This window comes from Heterodontus francisci, chromosome 20 (genome assembly GCF_036365525.1).
Source record: "Heterodontus francisci isolate sHetFra1 chromosome 20, sHetFra1.hap1, whole genome shotgun sequence".
NCBI classification, from domain to species: domain Eukaryota; kingdom Metazoa; phylum Chordata; class Chondrichthyes; order Heterodontiformes; family Heterodontidae; genus Heterodontus; species Heterodontus francisci.
The window spans coordinates 81,225,122-81,243,545 of record NC_090390.1 but is presented as its reverse complement, the minus strand read 5'-3'; the positions used below and the strand labels follow the sequence as shown (position 1 = coordinate 81,243,545).

The 18,424-nt window shown below is 46.8% G+C and overlaps 1 protein-coding gene across 1 annotated transcript in view; it reads right to left on the bottom strand.

Moving 5' to 3' along the window:
- The window catches only part of crtac1b (cartilage acidic protein 1b), a 341,954-nt gene that overhangs the window by 159,251 nt on the left and 164,279 nt on the right, over positions 1–18,424 (bottom strand). The gene's annotated exons all lie outside the window — the stretch shown is intronic.

The following is an 18,424-nucleotide window of genomic DNA, read 5'->3' as shown; positions in this document are numbered from 1 at the left end:
TGCAGCAAGCAATTAGGAAGGCTAATGGTATGTTAGCCTTTATCGCAAGAGGATTTGAGTACAGGAGTAGTGAAGTCTTGCTTCAATTGTATAGAACCTTGGTTAGACCGCACTTGGAATATTGTGTGCAGTTTTGGTCCCCTTACCTTAGGAAGGATATTATTGCCATAGAGGGAATGCAACGAAGATTCACCGGACTTGTTCCCGGGATGGCGGGACTGTCCTAAGAAGAGAGATTGGGGAAACTGGGCCTGTATTCTCTGGAGTTTCGAAGAATGAGAGGTGATCTCATTGAAACCTACAAAATATTTAAAGGGATAGACAGGGTAGATGCAGGTAATATGTTTCCCCTAGTTGAGGAGTCTAGAACCAGCAGTCACAATTTCAAAATAAGGTGGAAGCCACTTAGGACAGAGATGAGGAGTAATTTCTTTACTCAGAGGGTTGTGAATCTTTGGAATTCTAGAGGGCTGTGGAAGCTCAGTCACTGAGTATGTTTAAAGCAGAGATTGACAGATTTCTAAATATAAATGACATAAAAGGGATAGTGTTGGAAAAAGGCATTGAACTGGATGATCGGCCATGATCATATTGAATGGTGGGACAGGCTTGATGGGCTGAATAGCCTACTCCTGCTCCTATGTTCCTATGTTCCTTTGTTCCTATGTCAGCAGTCTATTTGACCCAGGCGTGGTTTATCAAATCAAAACCCCAACCCTGGGCTGTAATTTTACATTGGTTGGGAAGCCCCGCCCACCAGCTATAAAGTCAGAGGTCAGCCCCCCTCTGCCAGGCCTGGGGAGGCATGCTGGGATTTTACACTCCCCAGGCCCTTAAATGGATATGGGCGGGACTACCACTTCCAAGAGCTGCCAGCCAATCAGCAGTTGCAGTCCCAGCAGCTCCTAGTCCCAGCAGCACCACCAGCAGCAGTGGCCACTGCTGGGACTGCACCCAGCCAACAGCAGCAAGAGGGATGTCGGTCCCGAAAGAAGGGTACATTTTGGGGCCTCGCCAGGGACAATCAGCCGGGCCCCGGTGAGGCAAGGGAGGGGTCAGATGGGAGGTGGGGTCGGGTGGGACTTCATTTCAGTGGGGGTTGTTGGGGCTTCGGGGGAGGGTCTCTGTGGGGCACAGGGTGCCTGATCAGGAAGGCCACCACCAGCCTGCAAGGAGACAAACTTGGTGGCCTTCTATGGGGCCTAAGGCGCCTACCAGCTGCTGGTAAAATACCAACAACAGTGGGAGGAGGCCCTGAAATGGCAAATAATTGGCCACTTAAGGGCATTGATTGGCCTGGGGTGGGCAGGCCGTTTCTCATCACCGTCACCCCTGGTAAAATTGGAGCGGGGGCAGGAAGGCGTCAGGAATGACCCCCTGCCTCCCACTCAATTTATGCCCCACCCCCTACCACCAGCCCGCTCCTGTGGTGGCATAAAATTCAAGCCCTGTTCTCACCTTGTGTCCAAACTGTCACACACACTCTTTCTCTGGAAAAAGAGATCCAATTAGTCCAGCTCCCTTGCTCTTTCCCCATAACCCTGCAAATAATGATCAGGAGCCCTGTTTGATTTTTTATTTCCTTCTCTCACTAGCCCAGGAGCAATGATCTTGTCTGTGTCATGCCAATCAGCACTAGCTGAAATCAGCTAATTCCACACCAACTGGGTATTGAGAATAACACTCCGTGGAGCCCGATTTTATCCCTGTGCAAGTCGATGGGTTTTGAGTGGGTTAAAATCTCACCCCAGTAACACAATGTGTGGTGCATTCCTCAATTGAGTCAATTTTCATTTTCTCTTATAACCAAACTGCTGCAAACGGCATTAAAAAAATTATTAATCCTTTGGATGTGGACATCACTGACACGGCCGTCATTTATTGCCCATCCCTTGGTTGACCTGAGCAGGTGAACCTGTGTCATGAACTGCCAGTAGTGTGGTTTTCGATACAACTGAAGGGCTTGCTAGGTCACTTCAGAGGGCAGTTAAGAGTCAACTAGGTTGGTCTGGGGATGGAGTCACATGTAGACCAGACTGGTTAAGGACGGCAGGTTTCGTTCCCTAAAAGGACATTAAGTAAACCAGTTGGTTTTACACCAGGTGTGTACTATCCTTCTCCAGAATTTCTCCTACCTAATTAATCAATATATAGAACATATACAACATGTTCAAGGGTGATCTTACTGGGGTACTGAAGATTCTAAGGGGTATAGATAAATCTGGACACGGACAAGGCATGTTAGTCTTCAGATTAATGAAATAATCTGCTCGTTGGTTACTGGGCAAATGCCAAGTTAGTTGTAACAGACTGCCGGTGGAGATTCCAGTATTGGCTGGTGTCGCCTGGATAGGGAAGGGGAAAGGGTCAGTGTTTTCGGTCATGAGCACTATCTCGTGACTTCTGGAAAGTGTGGGTGTTGGGTGAGGGTGGGATCAGGGTTAATTGTGATACTCACCCAGGGGAATAGCCCACTAACACTTACCATCATTCCTGTAGGCCCCACATCTCCTCCAATTTCTTCCCCTTTTCTGCTCTCCGCTCCTCAAGACAGTAAGTGATACCAGCAGAGGTGTGGCCCAAATCCTGGCCCAAACGTCCACTTATGTATCAGCCTAGACCAGGGATCTGCCTTTACAACTCACTACTACTTGCCATGCCAATAGAATTCCAGCCATTATATGTGATGAGTGTAGCAATGCTTAGAAGGGACAGGTGATTTTGGACCTACAGTTCACAAAGCTCTCCACCTGTGGGGGTTTTCCTCACCTTATGTCTGAGTTTCTTCTAGACTAACTGATAGAGATCAATTGCTTATTAGTCAATAATTCCATAATCATTGTGTCAGGATGGTAGAAGGCAAACTAGATAGGTAAAGGCATGAAGGGATATGAGCCAAAGTTGGGCATATAGAATCATAGAATGGTTACAGCACAGAAGGAGGCCATTTGGCCCATCATGTCCATGCTGGCACTCTGTAAGAGCAACTCACCTAGTCCCACTCCCACGCCTTTTCCCCATAGTCCTGCAATTCTTTTCATTTCAGATAATTATCCAATTCCCCTTTGAAAGCCATGATTGAATCTGCCTCCACCACACTCACAAGCAATGCATTCCAGATCCTAACTACTTGCTGCATAAAAATGTTTTACCTTTTTTTTCGTTTGGGGAACGTGGGAACCGCTGGCTAGGCCATCGCCCATTGCCCATCCCTAATTGCCCTTGAGAAGGTGGTGGTGAGCTGCCCTCTTGAACTGCTGCAGTCCATGTGGGGTAGGTACACCCACAGTGCTGTTTGGAAGGGAGTTCCAGGACTTTGACCCAGCGACAGTGAAGGAACGATGATATAGTTCCAAGTCAGGATGGTGTGTGGCTTGGAGGGGAACTTGCAGGTGGTGGTGTTCCCATGCATTGGCTGCCCTTGTCCTTCTAGGTGGTAGAGGTCGTGGGTTTGGAAGGTACTGCCGAAGGAGCCTTGGTGAGTTGCTGCAGTGCATCTTGTATATGGTACACACTGCTGCCACTGTGCGTTGGTGGTGGAGGGAGTGGATGTTTGTAGATGGTGTGCCAATCAACCCAGCTGCTTTGCCCTGGATGGTGTCAAGCTTCTTGAGCGTTGTTGGAGCTGCACCCATCCAGGCAAGTGGAGAGTATTCCATCACACTCCTGACTTGTGCCTTGTAGAGGGTGGACAGGTTTTGGGGAGACAGGAGTTGAGATACTCACTGCAGAATTTCCAGCCGCTGACCTGCTCTTGTTGCCACAGCATTTATGTGGCTGGTCCAGTTCAGTTTCTGGTCAATGGTAACCTCCAGGATGATGATAGTGGGGAATTCAGCGATGATTATGCCACTGCACGTCAAGGAGAAATGGTTAGATTCTCTCTTGTTAGAGATGGTCATTGCCTGGCACTTGTGTGGTGCAAATGTTACTTGCCACTTATCAACTCAAGCCTGAATGTTGTTCGGGTCCTGCTGCATATGGACACGGGCTGCTTCACTATCTGAGGAGTTGTAAATGGTGCTGAACTTTGTACAGTCATCAGCAAACATCCCCACTTCTGACCTTATGATGGAGGGAAGGTCATTGATGAAGCAGTTAAAGATGGTTGGGCCTGGGACACTACCCTGAGGAACTCCTGCAGTGATGTCCTGGGACTGAGATGATTGACCTCCAACAACCACAACCATCTTCCTTTGTGCTAGGTATGACCAGCGGAGAATTTCCCCCCTGATTTCCATTGACTTCAGTTTTGCTCGGGCTCCTTGATGCCATATTCAGTCAAATGCTGCCTTGATGTCTAGGGCAGTCACTCTCACCTCACCTCTTGAGTTCAGCTCTTTTGTCCATGTTTGGACCAAGACTGTAATGAGGTCAGGTGCTGAGTGTCGCCTCTGGACCTTTTGCCATTCGCCTTAAATTGATGACCTCTGGTTCTCGACCCTTCCACCAATGGCAACAGTTTCTCTCTATCTACTCTGTTCAGACCCTTCATGATTTTTAACACTTCTATCTAATCTCCTCTCTACCTTCCCTTCTCTAAGAATAATCCCAGCTTCACCAATCTATCCATGCAACTAAAGTCTCTCATCTCTGCAACCATTCTCATAAATCTTTTCTATACTCTCTCCAATGCCTTCACATCCTTCCTAAAGTTTGGTGCCCAGAATTGGACACAATAATACAGTTGAGGCTGAACTAGTGTCTTATAAAGGTTCATCATAACCACCTTACTTTTGTACTCTATACCTCTATTTATAAAGCCCAGGATCCCGTTATGCCTTATTAACTGCTTTCTCAACCTTCCCTGCCACCTTCAATGATTTGTCACATATACTCCCAGGTCCCTGTGCTCCTGCACCCCGTTAGTATCCTTTATTATATATTGCCTTTCCTCGTCTTCCTAACAAAATGTATCAGTTCACACTTCTCTGCATTAAATCTCATCTGCCACATATCCACCCACTCCACGAGCCTGACTATGTCCTCTTGAAGTCTGTTGCTATCCTCCTCATAGTTCACAATATTTCTGTTTTGTGTCATCTACAAATTTTGAAATTGTGCCCTGCACACCCAAGTCTAAGTCATTAATAAAGATCAAGAAAGCAGTAGTCTTAACACCGATCCCTGGGGAACCCCACTCTATACAGTCCTCCAGTCTGAAAAACAACCATTCACCACTCTCATCACTCTCTTTTCCTGTCACTCAGCCAACTTCGTATCCATGCTGCCACTTTCCTTTTATTCTATGGGCTTCAATTCTGCTGACAAGCCTGTTATGTGGCACTTTATCAAACGCCTTTTGGAAGTCCATGTACACCACATCAACCACATTACCCTCATTAACCCTTTCTGTTACCTCATCAGAAAACTCAAGCAAATTCATTAAACATGATTTCCCCTTAACAAATCTATGCTGGCTTTCCTTAATTAATCTATTTTCATCCAAGTGACGGTTAATTTAGTGCTGGATTATCATTTCTAAAAGCTTTCCCACCCCCGAGGTTAAGCTGACTGGCCTGTAGTTGCTAGGCTTATCCTGACACAACTTTTTGAACAAAGGTATAACATTTGCAATTCTCCAGTCCTCTGGCATCTGTACCTAAGGAGGATTGGAAGATTATGGCCAGTGCCTCCACATTTTCACTCTCATTTTCCTCAGTATACTCGGATGCATCACATCTAGCCCTGGTGACTTATCAACTTTAAGCCAGCCTTTTTAATACTCCTCTTTATCAATTTTTAGCCCATCCAGTGTCTTGACGACCTCCTCATTCACTACATCTTGGGCAGCATCTTCTTCCTTGATAAAGACAGATGCAAAGTACTCATTTAGTACCTCTGCCATGCCCTCTGCCTCCACGCATAAGTCCCCTTTTGGGTCCCTAATCAGCCCTACTCCTCCTTTTACCAACCTTTTACTATTTATATGCCTATGGAAGACTTTTGGATTCCCTTTTATGTTGGCTGCCAATCTCTTCTCATACTCTCTTTTGGCTGCTCATTTCTTTTTTCACTTCCCCTCTGAACTTTCTATTTTCAGCCTGGTTCTCATTGTGTTATCATCCTGATACCTGCCATATGCACCCTTTTTCTGCCTCATCATACTGTCTCTCTCTTTTGCCATCCAGGGAGCTCTGGCTTTGTTTGCCCTACCTTTCCCCTTGTGGAAATGTATCGTGAATGCACCCAAACTGTCTTCACTTTAAAGGCATTTGCAGTTTTGCCTGCCAATCTTTGATTACAATTTACCTGGGCTGGATCCATTCTCACCCTATTGAAGTCGGCCCTCCTCCACTTAACTATTTTTACTCTGGATTGCCCCTTGTCCTTTTCCATCGCCAACCTCAACTTTATGATACTATTGTTAGGGTCTGAAGTTCTGTTAATGGATGATAAATACCTGGTAGTTCAAGATAATAGGGTGAACAGATGTTGTGTGTTAATTAGTTAATTGTATTCAAGTGTGCATATATAAAGAAGAGCCAGCCAGCACTAGCTGGTGGTATTGTTTGGAAAGCAGAAGTAAACTCTGATGAGCAAGAAACAATCACCACCAAAGCATCCTAGTCTCAGTGTCTTCTCCTCAAACAGGCTTGGAGAGTTCTCTCACAACTATGACCACTGTCCCCTAAATGTTCCTCTACTGATACTTGATCCACTTGTCCCACCTCATTCCCCAGAACCAGTTCCAGCAATGCCTCCATCCTTTGGTACTGGAAACATACTGATGTAGAAAATTCTCCTGAACACACTTTAGAAACTTTTGCCTCTTTCTGCCCTTTACACTATTAATATCCCAGTCAATATTAGGATAATTAAAGTCCCCCATTATATCTACTCAGCTGCTCTATAGTTTTTGCATCCGTCTGTAATTTCCTTGCAATTTTTAAAAAAATTCTTTCATGGGATGTGGGCGTCACTGGCAAAGCCATCATTTGTTGCCCATCCCTAATTGTCTTTGACAATTGAGTGGCTTGCTAGGCCATTTCGGAGGACAGTTAAGAGTCAACCACATTGATGTGGATCTGGAGTCACATGTAGGCCAGACCAGGTAAAGACAGCAGATTTCCTTCCCTCAAGGACATTAGTGAACTGGATGGGTTTTTTGTGACAATTGATGATAGTTTCATGGCACCATTACTGAGACTAGCTTTCAATTCCAGATTTTTATTAATTAATTGAATTTAAATTCCACCAGCTGCTGTGGTGGGATTTCAACCCTTGTCGCCAGGGCATTAGCCTGGACCTCTGGATTGCTAGCTCAATTACATTAGCACGACACCACCGTCTCCCCTCTATAGCTTTCTCACTAGTTGGTGGCCTATAGAATACACCCAGTAATGTTATGGTACCTCTATTGTTTCTTAGCTCTAACCAAATAGATTGTGTTCTTGATCCGCCTAGGACATCCTTTCTCTCCAGCACTGCAATATCATTCTTAATCAATACTGCCACCCCTCCTTCTTTCTTTCCTTCCCTACTTTTCCTGAACACCTTGTATGCAGGAATACTTAGTATCCGGTACTGCCCTTTTTTGAGCTAGGTCTCTGTTATCGCCACAACATCATATTCCCACATGGCTAGCTGTGCCTGCAACTCACCAATCTTACTTACCACACTCTGCGCATTCACATACACGCACAGTAAACCTAATGTGAACTTTATTGCATTCCCTCTTACTCTGACCCCACCATTACTATTTATCACTCTAGTGCTACTTCCCAATTCTTTGTTCATCTTACTTTTCCTCTCTTATGTTATCTCGTCGTTCCCATCCCCCCGCTAAGTTAGTTTAAACCCTCCCCAAAAGCTGTAACAAGCGGCGCCACAAAGACAGCTTTGTTCAGATAAAACCAGTCTGGCCTGTACAGGTCACATCTCCCCCAGAGCCAGTCCCAATGTCCCAGGAATCTAAAGCCCTCCCTCCTGCACCATCTCTCCAGCAATTCATTCATCTGCTCTATCCTCCTATTTCTATACTCACGAGCACGTGGTACCGGGAGTAATCTAGAGATTACTACATATGAGATCCTGCTTGCTAGTTTCTTTCCTAGTTTCCTAAAATCTGCCTGCAGGACCTCATCCCTCTTTCTACCTTTGTTGTTAGTACCGATATGAACCACGACTGCTGGCCTCCCCCCTCAGGGTTCTCTGCAGCCACTCCATATCATCATGACCCCAGCACCAGGTGGATAAAGGGGAACCAGTGCATGTATTGTACATAGATTTACAGAAGGCATTTGACAGGGTGCTACATCAAAGGTTATTGCAGAAAATAAAAGCTCATGGTGTAGGGGGCAACATATTGGCCTGGATAGAAGATTGGTCAGCTAACAGGAAACAGAGAGTAGGCATAAATGGGTCTTTTTTCTGGTTGGCAAGATGTAACAAGTGGTGCGCCACTGGGATCAGTGCCAGGGCCTTAACCTTTTACGATCTATATAAATGACTTGGATGAAGGGACCGAAGGTATGGTTGCTAAATTTGCTGATGACACAAAGATAGGTAGGAAAGTAGGTTGTGAAGAGGACATAAGGAGGCTACAAAGGGATATAGGTAGGTTAAGTGAGTGGGCAAAGATCTGGCAAATAGAGTATAATGTGGGAAAGTGGGAAATTGTCTATTTTGGCAGGAAGAATAAAAAGGAAGCTTATTATCTAAATGGAGAGAGATTGCAGAGCTCTGAGATGCAGAGGGATCTGGGTGTCCTAGTGCATGAATTGCAAAAGGTTAGTATGCAGGTCCCGCATGTAATTAGGAAAGCTAATAGAATTATTGCAAGGGGAATTGAATACAAAAGCAGGAAGGTTATGCTTTAGCTATACAGGCATTGGTGAGACCACATCTGGAGTACTGTGTACAGCACTGGTCTCCTTATTCAAGGAAGGATGTAAATGCATTGGAAGCAGTACAGAGAAGGTTTATTAGACTAATATCAGGAATGGGCGGGTTGTCTTTTGTGGTAATGTTGGACAGGCTAGGCTTGTTTTCGCTGGAGTTTAGAAGAGTAAGAGGCGACTTGATTGAAACATATAAGATCCTGAGGCATCTTGACAGGGTGAATGTGGAAAAGGATGTTTCCCCTTGTGGGAGAATCTAGAACTAGGGGTCACTGTTTAAAAATAAGGGGTCACCCATTTAAGACAGAGATGAGGAGAAATTGTTTCTCTCAGAGGGTCGTGAGTCTTTGGAATTTTCTTCCTCAAAAGGCGGTGGAAGCAGAGTTTTTGAATATTTTTAAGGCAGAGGTAGATAGATTCTTGATAAGCAAGGAGATGAGAGGTTATCAGGGATAGACGTGAATATGGCGTTGAGGTTGCAATCAGATCAGCCATGATCGTGTTGAATAGCGGAGTGGGGCCGAGTGGCCTACTCCTGCTCCTAATTTGTATGTTTGTATGTATGTAACATGCCATCCTAGATTCAGGTCTGCGGCCACAGAAATCCCTGTCTGTTCCCCTAACTATAGACTCCCCTATCACGATTACTTTCCCAATCTTCCTCCTGCCCCCCCTGTACAGCTAAGCCAGGGTTGGGGTACAAATCAGACATGATCTAATTGAACAGTGAAACAAGCCAGAGGGGCTGAATGGCCTCTTCCTGTTACTACATCATGTGGAAAGCAGGAGCAAGGCTAGATCCCTCCTCCTGTCCACTCCCCACCTCACTCTCTCGAACTCCCCTGTAAAGACGTTGCCTCCTCTGGCCTCCCCTATGATAGGCAGCAAAGATCAAGATGATCTTCTCTATTCCAATCAGACACTGATTTTGCTTTGAAACCATGCCAGAGAAAGAAACAAGGGAGAGATTTCTTGAGTAATTGACTTTTGTGACTATCTAATGAGGCAGAGCAAAAATATAGCACTGTCGTCCTTGCTTTTTTGACTTTGAAGACAAGAGGAAGAGAAAAATTAGCTGACGGATGAGGAATTCTGACATTGGGTTTACGTTCTGGCGCTCCCGTCTGACTGTAATGGGTTTCCATAAATCAGGAAGCCTTGATTAAACTCTCCAGAGCGCGTGTGTAAATCTTCAGCAGAGCAGTGAATCTCTATTATTATTCATGGCTGTCTGACATTAGACACGTTTCATTGACTGCAGCTGCTTTTTAATGCAATTAGCTGTGGGTGGGATGCTTTACGTGGGATGATCCTGTGCCATTGGGGGTCTGTCCTGTAAGGGAACTGAGCTTCCGTGCTGCATAACGACAGCTGGAAGACATCTCTGAAGGAGGAATTTACCAGCGAGGCGTGAAGCTTCGACGTGGGGCAGAGAGTGCGGAGGGCGGATTGGCAAAGATTAATCCTCAATGTCTTGTGAATATGTAGCGGAAGAGCTCCCCCCACACGGCCTGGGCTGTAATCCGACGAAACTAATTGACCCCTGACCCCCACCATTACAGAACCCACGAGATCCTCATCTCATTGAGAGGAGTGGGGAAAAAATTGGCCGGGTACCAGAATGGGTAGACAATCCGTGCCGCCTGATTAGTGCCCAGGCAGTGTAGGTGAGATCTACACCCGTCGAGTCCCATCTTCAATCCCCGGTCTCTTCTGAGTGTGATCTCAGCCAGGAGAGCTAGTGGGGTAGTGGGGGAGTGGGGGGTAGGGGGGTGAAGGGAAGCTCTATAATTGGATTGAACATCCCTGAACTCGCAGGTTAAGTTAGTTCAGCCAATCTTGCTTCCTATCCTGTGTGTGTGTAGGCGGGGGAGGGGTTGTTTACACGAGTTAGATTGTGATTCTAGCTTGACAGTGATGCCCCCCATGATCAAACAGCTGGCCTTCCAATCGCCCCTCCCCTTCCCTTTAGGGATGACAGCAATTTACTTCCGGCTCATCCCCTTCCATAATTCCAGGCCCGGCCCCCAGAACAACTTGATTCCGTTCAGCAACTGTTGAAGGTGGGTTGGGGTGGACGTGAGGAGAGGGGAAGAGGAACTTGCGAAGGCAAAGTCAGGTTGTGCCACCTGAAGTGCAGACACACACACACACACAGCACTAGGTTTGGACAGGAGCTTGCTGCAATGCAAACTGAAAGCTTTACATGTTGAGCTACATCAATATCTCTGTGGCGTGCACAGCTTTGGTAGGTGGTGATACTTTGGCTCCATCTCAGATGGTGCAGCAACAGACGGTGGCAGGCTGCTATCACGAGGAGGAGGCTCGAGAACAGCTGCAGGCAAAGCTCCCAGGTCCTGTCAGTCAGGAGCCAGGAGGCGAGTGTGTCACTTCTAGAGTCAGTTACTGTACAAGCGTTGGAAGTGCATTCATTGTGGAGTTACTGACAGACCTGATAACATAAATAGGAGCAGGAGTCGGCCATTCGGCCCCTAGTGTCTGCTCCGATATTCAATCAGATCATGGGTGAATTTCTATATCAAGTCCACTTTCCCGCCCGATCCCCATATGCCTTGATTCCCTGAGTGTCCAAAAATCTATCCATCTCAGTCTTGAATATACTCAGTGATTGAGCATCCGCAGCTCTCTGGGGTAGAGAATTCCAAAGATTCACAACCCTGTAAGTGAAGAAATTCCTCCTCATCTCAGTCCTAAATGGCCAACTGCTTATCCCGAGACTGTGATCCCTAGTCTAGACTCTCCAGCCAGAGGAATCAGCCACACAGCATCTACCAACTGAGTATCAAACAACGGGAAGCTTTGTGCTGTAGCCGCTATCTCCTCGTGACAAAAGATCCCATTTCATTCAGAACCCTGCCAGGAAGCAGACAAGCAAGACTTTCAATTCCAATCAGCCCCATAACAAATTGAAAATTAAAGGCTCCACGAGTGAGCCTTTTATACATATTTTATATTCCCACAGTGAAACAAACTATAACAGTGAATTCCAAAGGTTCACAACCCTCGGAGTGAAGATATTTCTCCTCATCTCTGTCCCAAATGGCCGATCCCCTATCCTGAAACTGTGACCCCTAGATCGAGACTCTCCAGCCAGGGGAACACCCCCTCAGTGTCTACTCTGTCAAGCCCCCTCTTCTAAACTCTAGAGAATGTAGATGGATCCCTTTCATTTGCACTGGCAATGGGTTTGGTACAACACAGCAGCAAACATCCAGCTCCCTTCCTACCAGCTGCACTCATAGAATCATAAAGCACAAGAGTGGCCATTCATCCCCTCACGTTTGTGCTGGCTCTTTGAAAGAGCTATCCAATTAGTCCCACTACTCCACCCTTGCTCTTTCCCCATAACCCTGAAAACTTATCCTTTATATATTCAATGCATTTAACAGGAAGACCGATAACTGCATGAGAGAAAGGAATAGAAAGCTTTGGTGATAGATTTAGGTGAAGGAGGAGGAGGCTTCTGTGGATCAGTAACACCAGCCAAATTGCCTGTTTCATGCTGTACAATTCTTTGTAATTCTGTATGTATCCAATTCCCTTTCCGAAAGTTACCCTTTCAGGCAATGCATTCCAGATCACAACAACTAGTTGCGTGAAAAAAAATTCTCCTTATCTCCCCACTGGTTCTTTTGCCAATTATCTTGAATCTGTGCCCTCTGGTTATCAAACCCCCCACCAGTAGAAAACAGTTTCTCCCTACCTACTGTATCAGAACCCTTCATAACTTTGAATACATCTAGTAAATCTCCCATTAACAGTCTCTGCTCTACGGAGAACAAACCCAACTTCTGTGGACTCTCCACTCCTTAGTATAAATCTCATGGCTCTTGGGGTCAAATGTACAGTCACCTGCTGCACAGGTCTCCCATTGATAATAAGAGGAATCCTCAGACATACAGAGCTCTGGTTTTAATTAGTGTTCCTTCTTTTTAAGCATGACTTTTTGGTATTTCTCATTAAAAGTATTCAGGTCAGATTTTCCCATCAAAGCAGCTCCATGCATTGGATCGTTTGGGTGGAGTCGCTGGGGGACAGGGGCGGGAGACGGGGGTGGGGGGGGGGGGGGGGGGGGTTGGTGGAAGCATGCCAATGTGGGTCACATGTCCATGACAGGGAGCCTTAAATTTTCAATCCACCGCCTTAAAAGGATCCAACATCAGGCAGACTCCATGGTCAGACTGTAACCCTTGCTGTCTGGCTTCCCTCCCTGAGCTATCATCCAGAAATGGCAAACATCTGTCGCTTCCGGTCTCTGGAATGGAAACTCTACTGTGTTACTCTTCCACATTGCTATTTGACCATGGGGTGCAACATAACCAGTCAGGCGGGGTGCTGAATTTATCATCCAGCAGTGGTGGCAGTCCCGCTTGTGGTGTGAAAAGCCTTGACACTGCGATGACATGGCAGGTGGTCAATTTGCATAATGTCGATGGCCCTTCACCCCCCGCCCCCCTCCCAGTCACGTGGTGGGGGCAGTAATGGAGATGCCATTCAAGGCATCACCTGATGTTCCCCCAATTCACACACAAGCCCCTTGCAGAGTTCCCCCAATTTAAGGTAAGGGGCAGGATTTTTAGTTGAGATTTGAGGAAAAGTTTTTTCACCCAGAGGGTGGTTGGAATCTGGAACACACTGCCTGAAGGGGTGGTAGAGGCAGGAACTCACACAACATTTAAGAAGTATTTAGATGAGCAGTTGAAACGCCATAGCATACAAGGCTACAGGCCAAGTGCTGGAGAATAGCATTAGAATACGTAGATGCTTGATGGCCGGCACAGACACGATGGGCTGAAGGGCCTGTTTCTGCGTTCTATGACTCTATGACTCTAAGTGCCTTACAGAGCTTCCCCTGGTCACAAACAAGCCCCTTACAGAGTTCCCCCTGGTACACACATGCCCCTTACAGAGATCCCCCCCCTCCCATTAACACACAAGCCCCTTACAGAGCTCCCCCTGGTTACACACAAGCCCCTTACAGAGATCTCCACCCCCAATTAACACACAAGCCCCTTACAGAGTTCCCCCTGGTTACACACAAGCCCCTTACAGAGATCCCCCATTAACACACACAAGCCCCTTACAGAGTTCCCCCCATTCGCACACAAGCCCCTTACAGAGATCCCCCATTAACACACACAAGCCCCTTACAGAGTTCCCCCCATTCGCACACAAGTCCCTTACAGAGATCCCCCATTAACATACACAAGCCCCTTACAGAGTTCCCCCGATCCACACAAGCCCCTTACCGAGATCCCTCCATTAAAACACAAGCCCCTTACTGAGATCCCCCCCATTCACACCCAAGCCCCTCGGACATTCAGCATAGCAGCAATGGCTGTTGTAAACTCCACTTCCCCTATGTTACTCTGGTTAGGTTACCTTCCCTTCCTCGGCACCGAGGAGTCTCGCCTCGGTGGTGCCGGCTTTTCAAAGTCGCAAAACTGAAGGCACGTGAGTGAAGCACATCAACCACAAAATTGAGGAACCTTCGCTGGATTGCAGTGAATTAGATTCAAATTTATTTAAAGCAGCATTTCAAACATTTAAATTACATTGCTGTCATGTTGGGGTGTCAGTCCCACCACAGTACTTCTCCACTTCTGTCAGTATCAGTTACACTGCGGTACGGTGCCGGATTTCATGGCAGACGGCTCTGTGGAGATTCTCAGCCCCGCCAACACCACCAGACCCGCCTCCAACAAGGGAACAAAATTCAGCCCCCCCATCACTGCAGAGCCCAATATGTGGAAGAACCAGCTGCCTGCCTTGACTTTACGATAACCAACAGCCTTAACCCAGTGACAGATTCATAAACCTCCATTTCCTTTGCCATGGTTGGTAAGGCTCTTATGTGAGTCATGGATTTGAACCCCATTACCGACTTCAGCCCATAATCCAGACAGACGGTGCAGCGCAGTGCTGAGGGAGTGCTACATTGTCGGAGGTGCTGTCTTCCAAATGAGATGTTAAACTGAGGCCCCAATGTGCCTATACAGATTGATATAAAAGATGCCATTAGACAACTTGAGTAAGAGCAGGACAGCCCTGGGCAATAATCTTCCCTCAGCTAACACCAGCAAAAACCAATATTGAACAGTATGGAAAAGTGTGGAATACTACATCAAACAATCACCTGGCAGTAGTACAGACTGTCTAAAATTCATAAAAGACAACTGTAAGAGTGATGTTGGGAAGTTCTTTTTCACACAATGAGTGATCAACACATGGAATGGACTCCTGGTTGTGGTAATCCAGGAAAAACCTCTGTGTTTAAAATGGTGAAGAGTTTGGATAAAGTAAATAAAGAGAAACTGTTTCCAGTGGCCGAAGGGTTGATTACCAGACGGCTCAGATTTAAGGTGATTGGGAAAAATAACAGAGACCGCGAGGACAAACTTTATGCAATGTGCGTTGGTGAAAACAGATTCAGTAGGAGCTGGCAGAAGGGAATTGGATAAATACTTGATGGAGAACAAAATTGCAGGGATATGGGGAAAGAGCTGGGGAGTGGGACAAACTGGATCACTCTTGGAAAGAGCCAGGGCAGACTCAATGGGCCAAATGGCCTCATTCTGTGCTGTACAATTCTATGACACTACGAGGTAGGATGGATGAGCCAAATCATCATCTTCATCTGTATCTTGTGCGCAAAACTATCTCAGCCACGGCACACAAATATTGAATTACTCCTGCACAGCAAGTATACACTTGGCCCAGATCTAGAGACTTTCTTCAAGCAGCCAGAACATCTTCTGTCCAGAAAATAAGTCTCACTTTTCCAACAAGGGCATGTTAACCTTTTTGTCGCACATCCCTAGTACAGGTCATTAGCCAGCACAACAGTATCACCATCACACAGAGTAGGACACATAAGAACTAGTTCAGCCCCCACGATCGATGGAGAGAGACTATGGTCAGAATGAATCTTCTGTTCACAGCTGAGGGGTTCTTCTCTGAACCAACTCTTGGCTTGAAATTCAGCAGTGATTAGGCAAGTCGTTAGCTGCAGGGACCCAGTATTTTGAGCTTGGTTTATAAATCATTTCTTGCTGTAATTGATTTTTAATTTTAGTCTTGTTCTCTAACGTGATGCACCATGAGGGATTGGCAGACCTCTGTCAAGAAATGGGCCCTGGGAAATTTGTGTAACATCATTGGAACTGCAATTGCTCCAATTTGGAAGAATTTCTCCCGCTCACACTTCAGCAGCACACTGATGGGCACTGAGTTAGTGAGCACTGAGTTAGTGGGCACTCATTAGTGAGCACTGGGTTAGTGAGCACTCATTAGTGAGCACTGAATTAGTGGGCACTGGGTTAGTGGGCACTCATTAGTGAGCACTGGTTAGTGAGCACTGGGTTAGTGGGCAGTCATTAGTGAGCACTGAGTTAGTGAGCACTGAGTTAGTGGGCACTCATTAGCGAGCACTGGTTAGTGAGCACTGGGTTAGTGGGCAGTCATTAGTGAGCACTGGGTTAGTGGGCACTCATTAGTGAGCACTGGGTAGTGAGCACTGGGTTAATGGGCAGTCATTAGTGAGCACTGGGTTAGTGAGAGCAGGGTTAGTGGGCACTGAGTTAGTGGGCACTGAGTTAGTGCGCACTGGGTTAGTGGGCACTGGGTTAGTGGGCACTGAGTTAGTGAGCACTGAGTTAGTGAGCACTGGGTTAGTGAGCACTGAGTTAGTGAGCACTGGGTTAGTGGGCACTGGGTTAGTGGGCACTGAGTTAGTTAGTGGGCACTCATTAGTGAGCACTGGGTTAGTGGGCACTGAGTTAGTGAGCACTGAGTTAGTGGGCACTGAGTTAGTGGGCACTCATTACTGAGCACTGGGTTAGTGGGCACTGAGTTAGTGAGCACTGAGTTAGTTAGTGGGCAGTCATTAGTGAGCACTGGGTTAGTGGGCACTGAGTTAGTGAGCACTGAGTTAGTGGGCACTCATTAGTGAGCATTGGGTTAGTGGGCACTGAGTTAGTGAGCACTGGGTTAGTGGGCACTCATTAGTGAGCACTGGGTTAGTGGGCACTGAGTTAGTGAGCACTGAGTTAGTGGGCACTTATTAGTGAGTACTGGATTAGTGGGCACTGAGTTAGTGAGCACTCATTAGTGAGCACTGGGTGAGTGGGCACTGAGTTAGTGAGCACTGAGTTAGTGGGCACTCATTAGTGAGCACTGGGTTAGTGGGCACTGAGTTAGTGGGCACTGAGTTAGTGCGCACTGGGTTAGTGGGCACTGGGTTAGTGAGCACTGGGTTAGTGAACACTGAGTTAGTGGGCACTGATTAGTGAACACTGTGTTAGTGGGCACTCATTAGTGAGCACTTGGTTAGTGAGCACTGAGTTAGTGGGCACTCATTAGTGAGCACTGGGTTAGTGGGCACTCATTAGTGAGCACTGGCTAGTGAGCACTGGGTTAGTGAGCACTGAGTTAGTGGGCACTGAGTTAGTGGGCACTGAGTTAGTGGGCACTCATTAGTGAGCACTCATTAGTGAGCACTGGGTTAGTGGGCACTGGGTTAGTGGGCTGTCATTAGTGAGCACTGGGTTAGTGGGCAGTCATTAGTGAGCACTGGGTTAGTGGGCACTCATTAGTGAGCACTGGGTTAGTGGGCACTCATTAGTGAGCGCTGAGTTAGTGGGCACTCATTAGTGAACACTGGGTTAGTGAACACTGAGTTAGTGGGCACTGAGTTAGTGGGCACTGAGTTAGTGGGCACTCATTAGTGAGCACTGAGTTAGTGGGCACTGAGTTAGTGGGCACTGGATTAGTGGGCACTGAGTTCGTGAGCGCTGAGTTAGTGGGCACTCATTAGTGAGCACTGGTTAGTGAGCACTGGGTTAGTGGGCACTCATTAGTGAGCACTGGGTTAGTGAGCACTGGGTTAGTGGGCACTCATTAGTGAGCACTGGGATAGTGGGCACTCATTAGTGAGCACTGGGTTAGTGAGCACTGAGTTAGTGGGCACTCATTAGTGAGCACTGGGTTAGTGAGAGCAGGGTTAGTGAGCACTGGTTAGTGAGCACTGGTTAGTCAGCACTGGGTTAGTGGGCACTGGCTAGTGGGCACTGTTTAGTCAGCACTCCTTAGTGAGTACTCATTAGTGGGCACTGGTTAGTGAGTGCAGGTTAGCAGGCACTGGGTTAGTGAGCACAGGGTTAGAGAGTGCAGGTTAGTGAGCGTTGGTTAGTGAGCGTAGGTTAGTGGGTACTGGATTAATGGGCAGTTGTTGCAAACAATTCAAACGAGGAGGGAAAATAGGTGTTGCCTAAATTTATTGAAATGTAAGTGCTTTCTGGGGCTTTAGGATAATGACCCCAAAGTTCCTATCTGCCCACTCAGGGGACATTATAGGTCCCACAGCATGATTCGAAGCAGTGTCCTGGCCAATATTTATCCCTGAACAAACACCACTAGTCATTATTTCATTGCTGTTCGTGGGATCTTTTTGTGTGTAAATTGGCTGCTGTGTTCCCTACATTTCAACAGTGACTACACTGGTTACTTCATTGGTTGTAAAACACTTTGGAATGCCTTGAGGTCATGAAAGGCACCACATA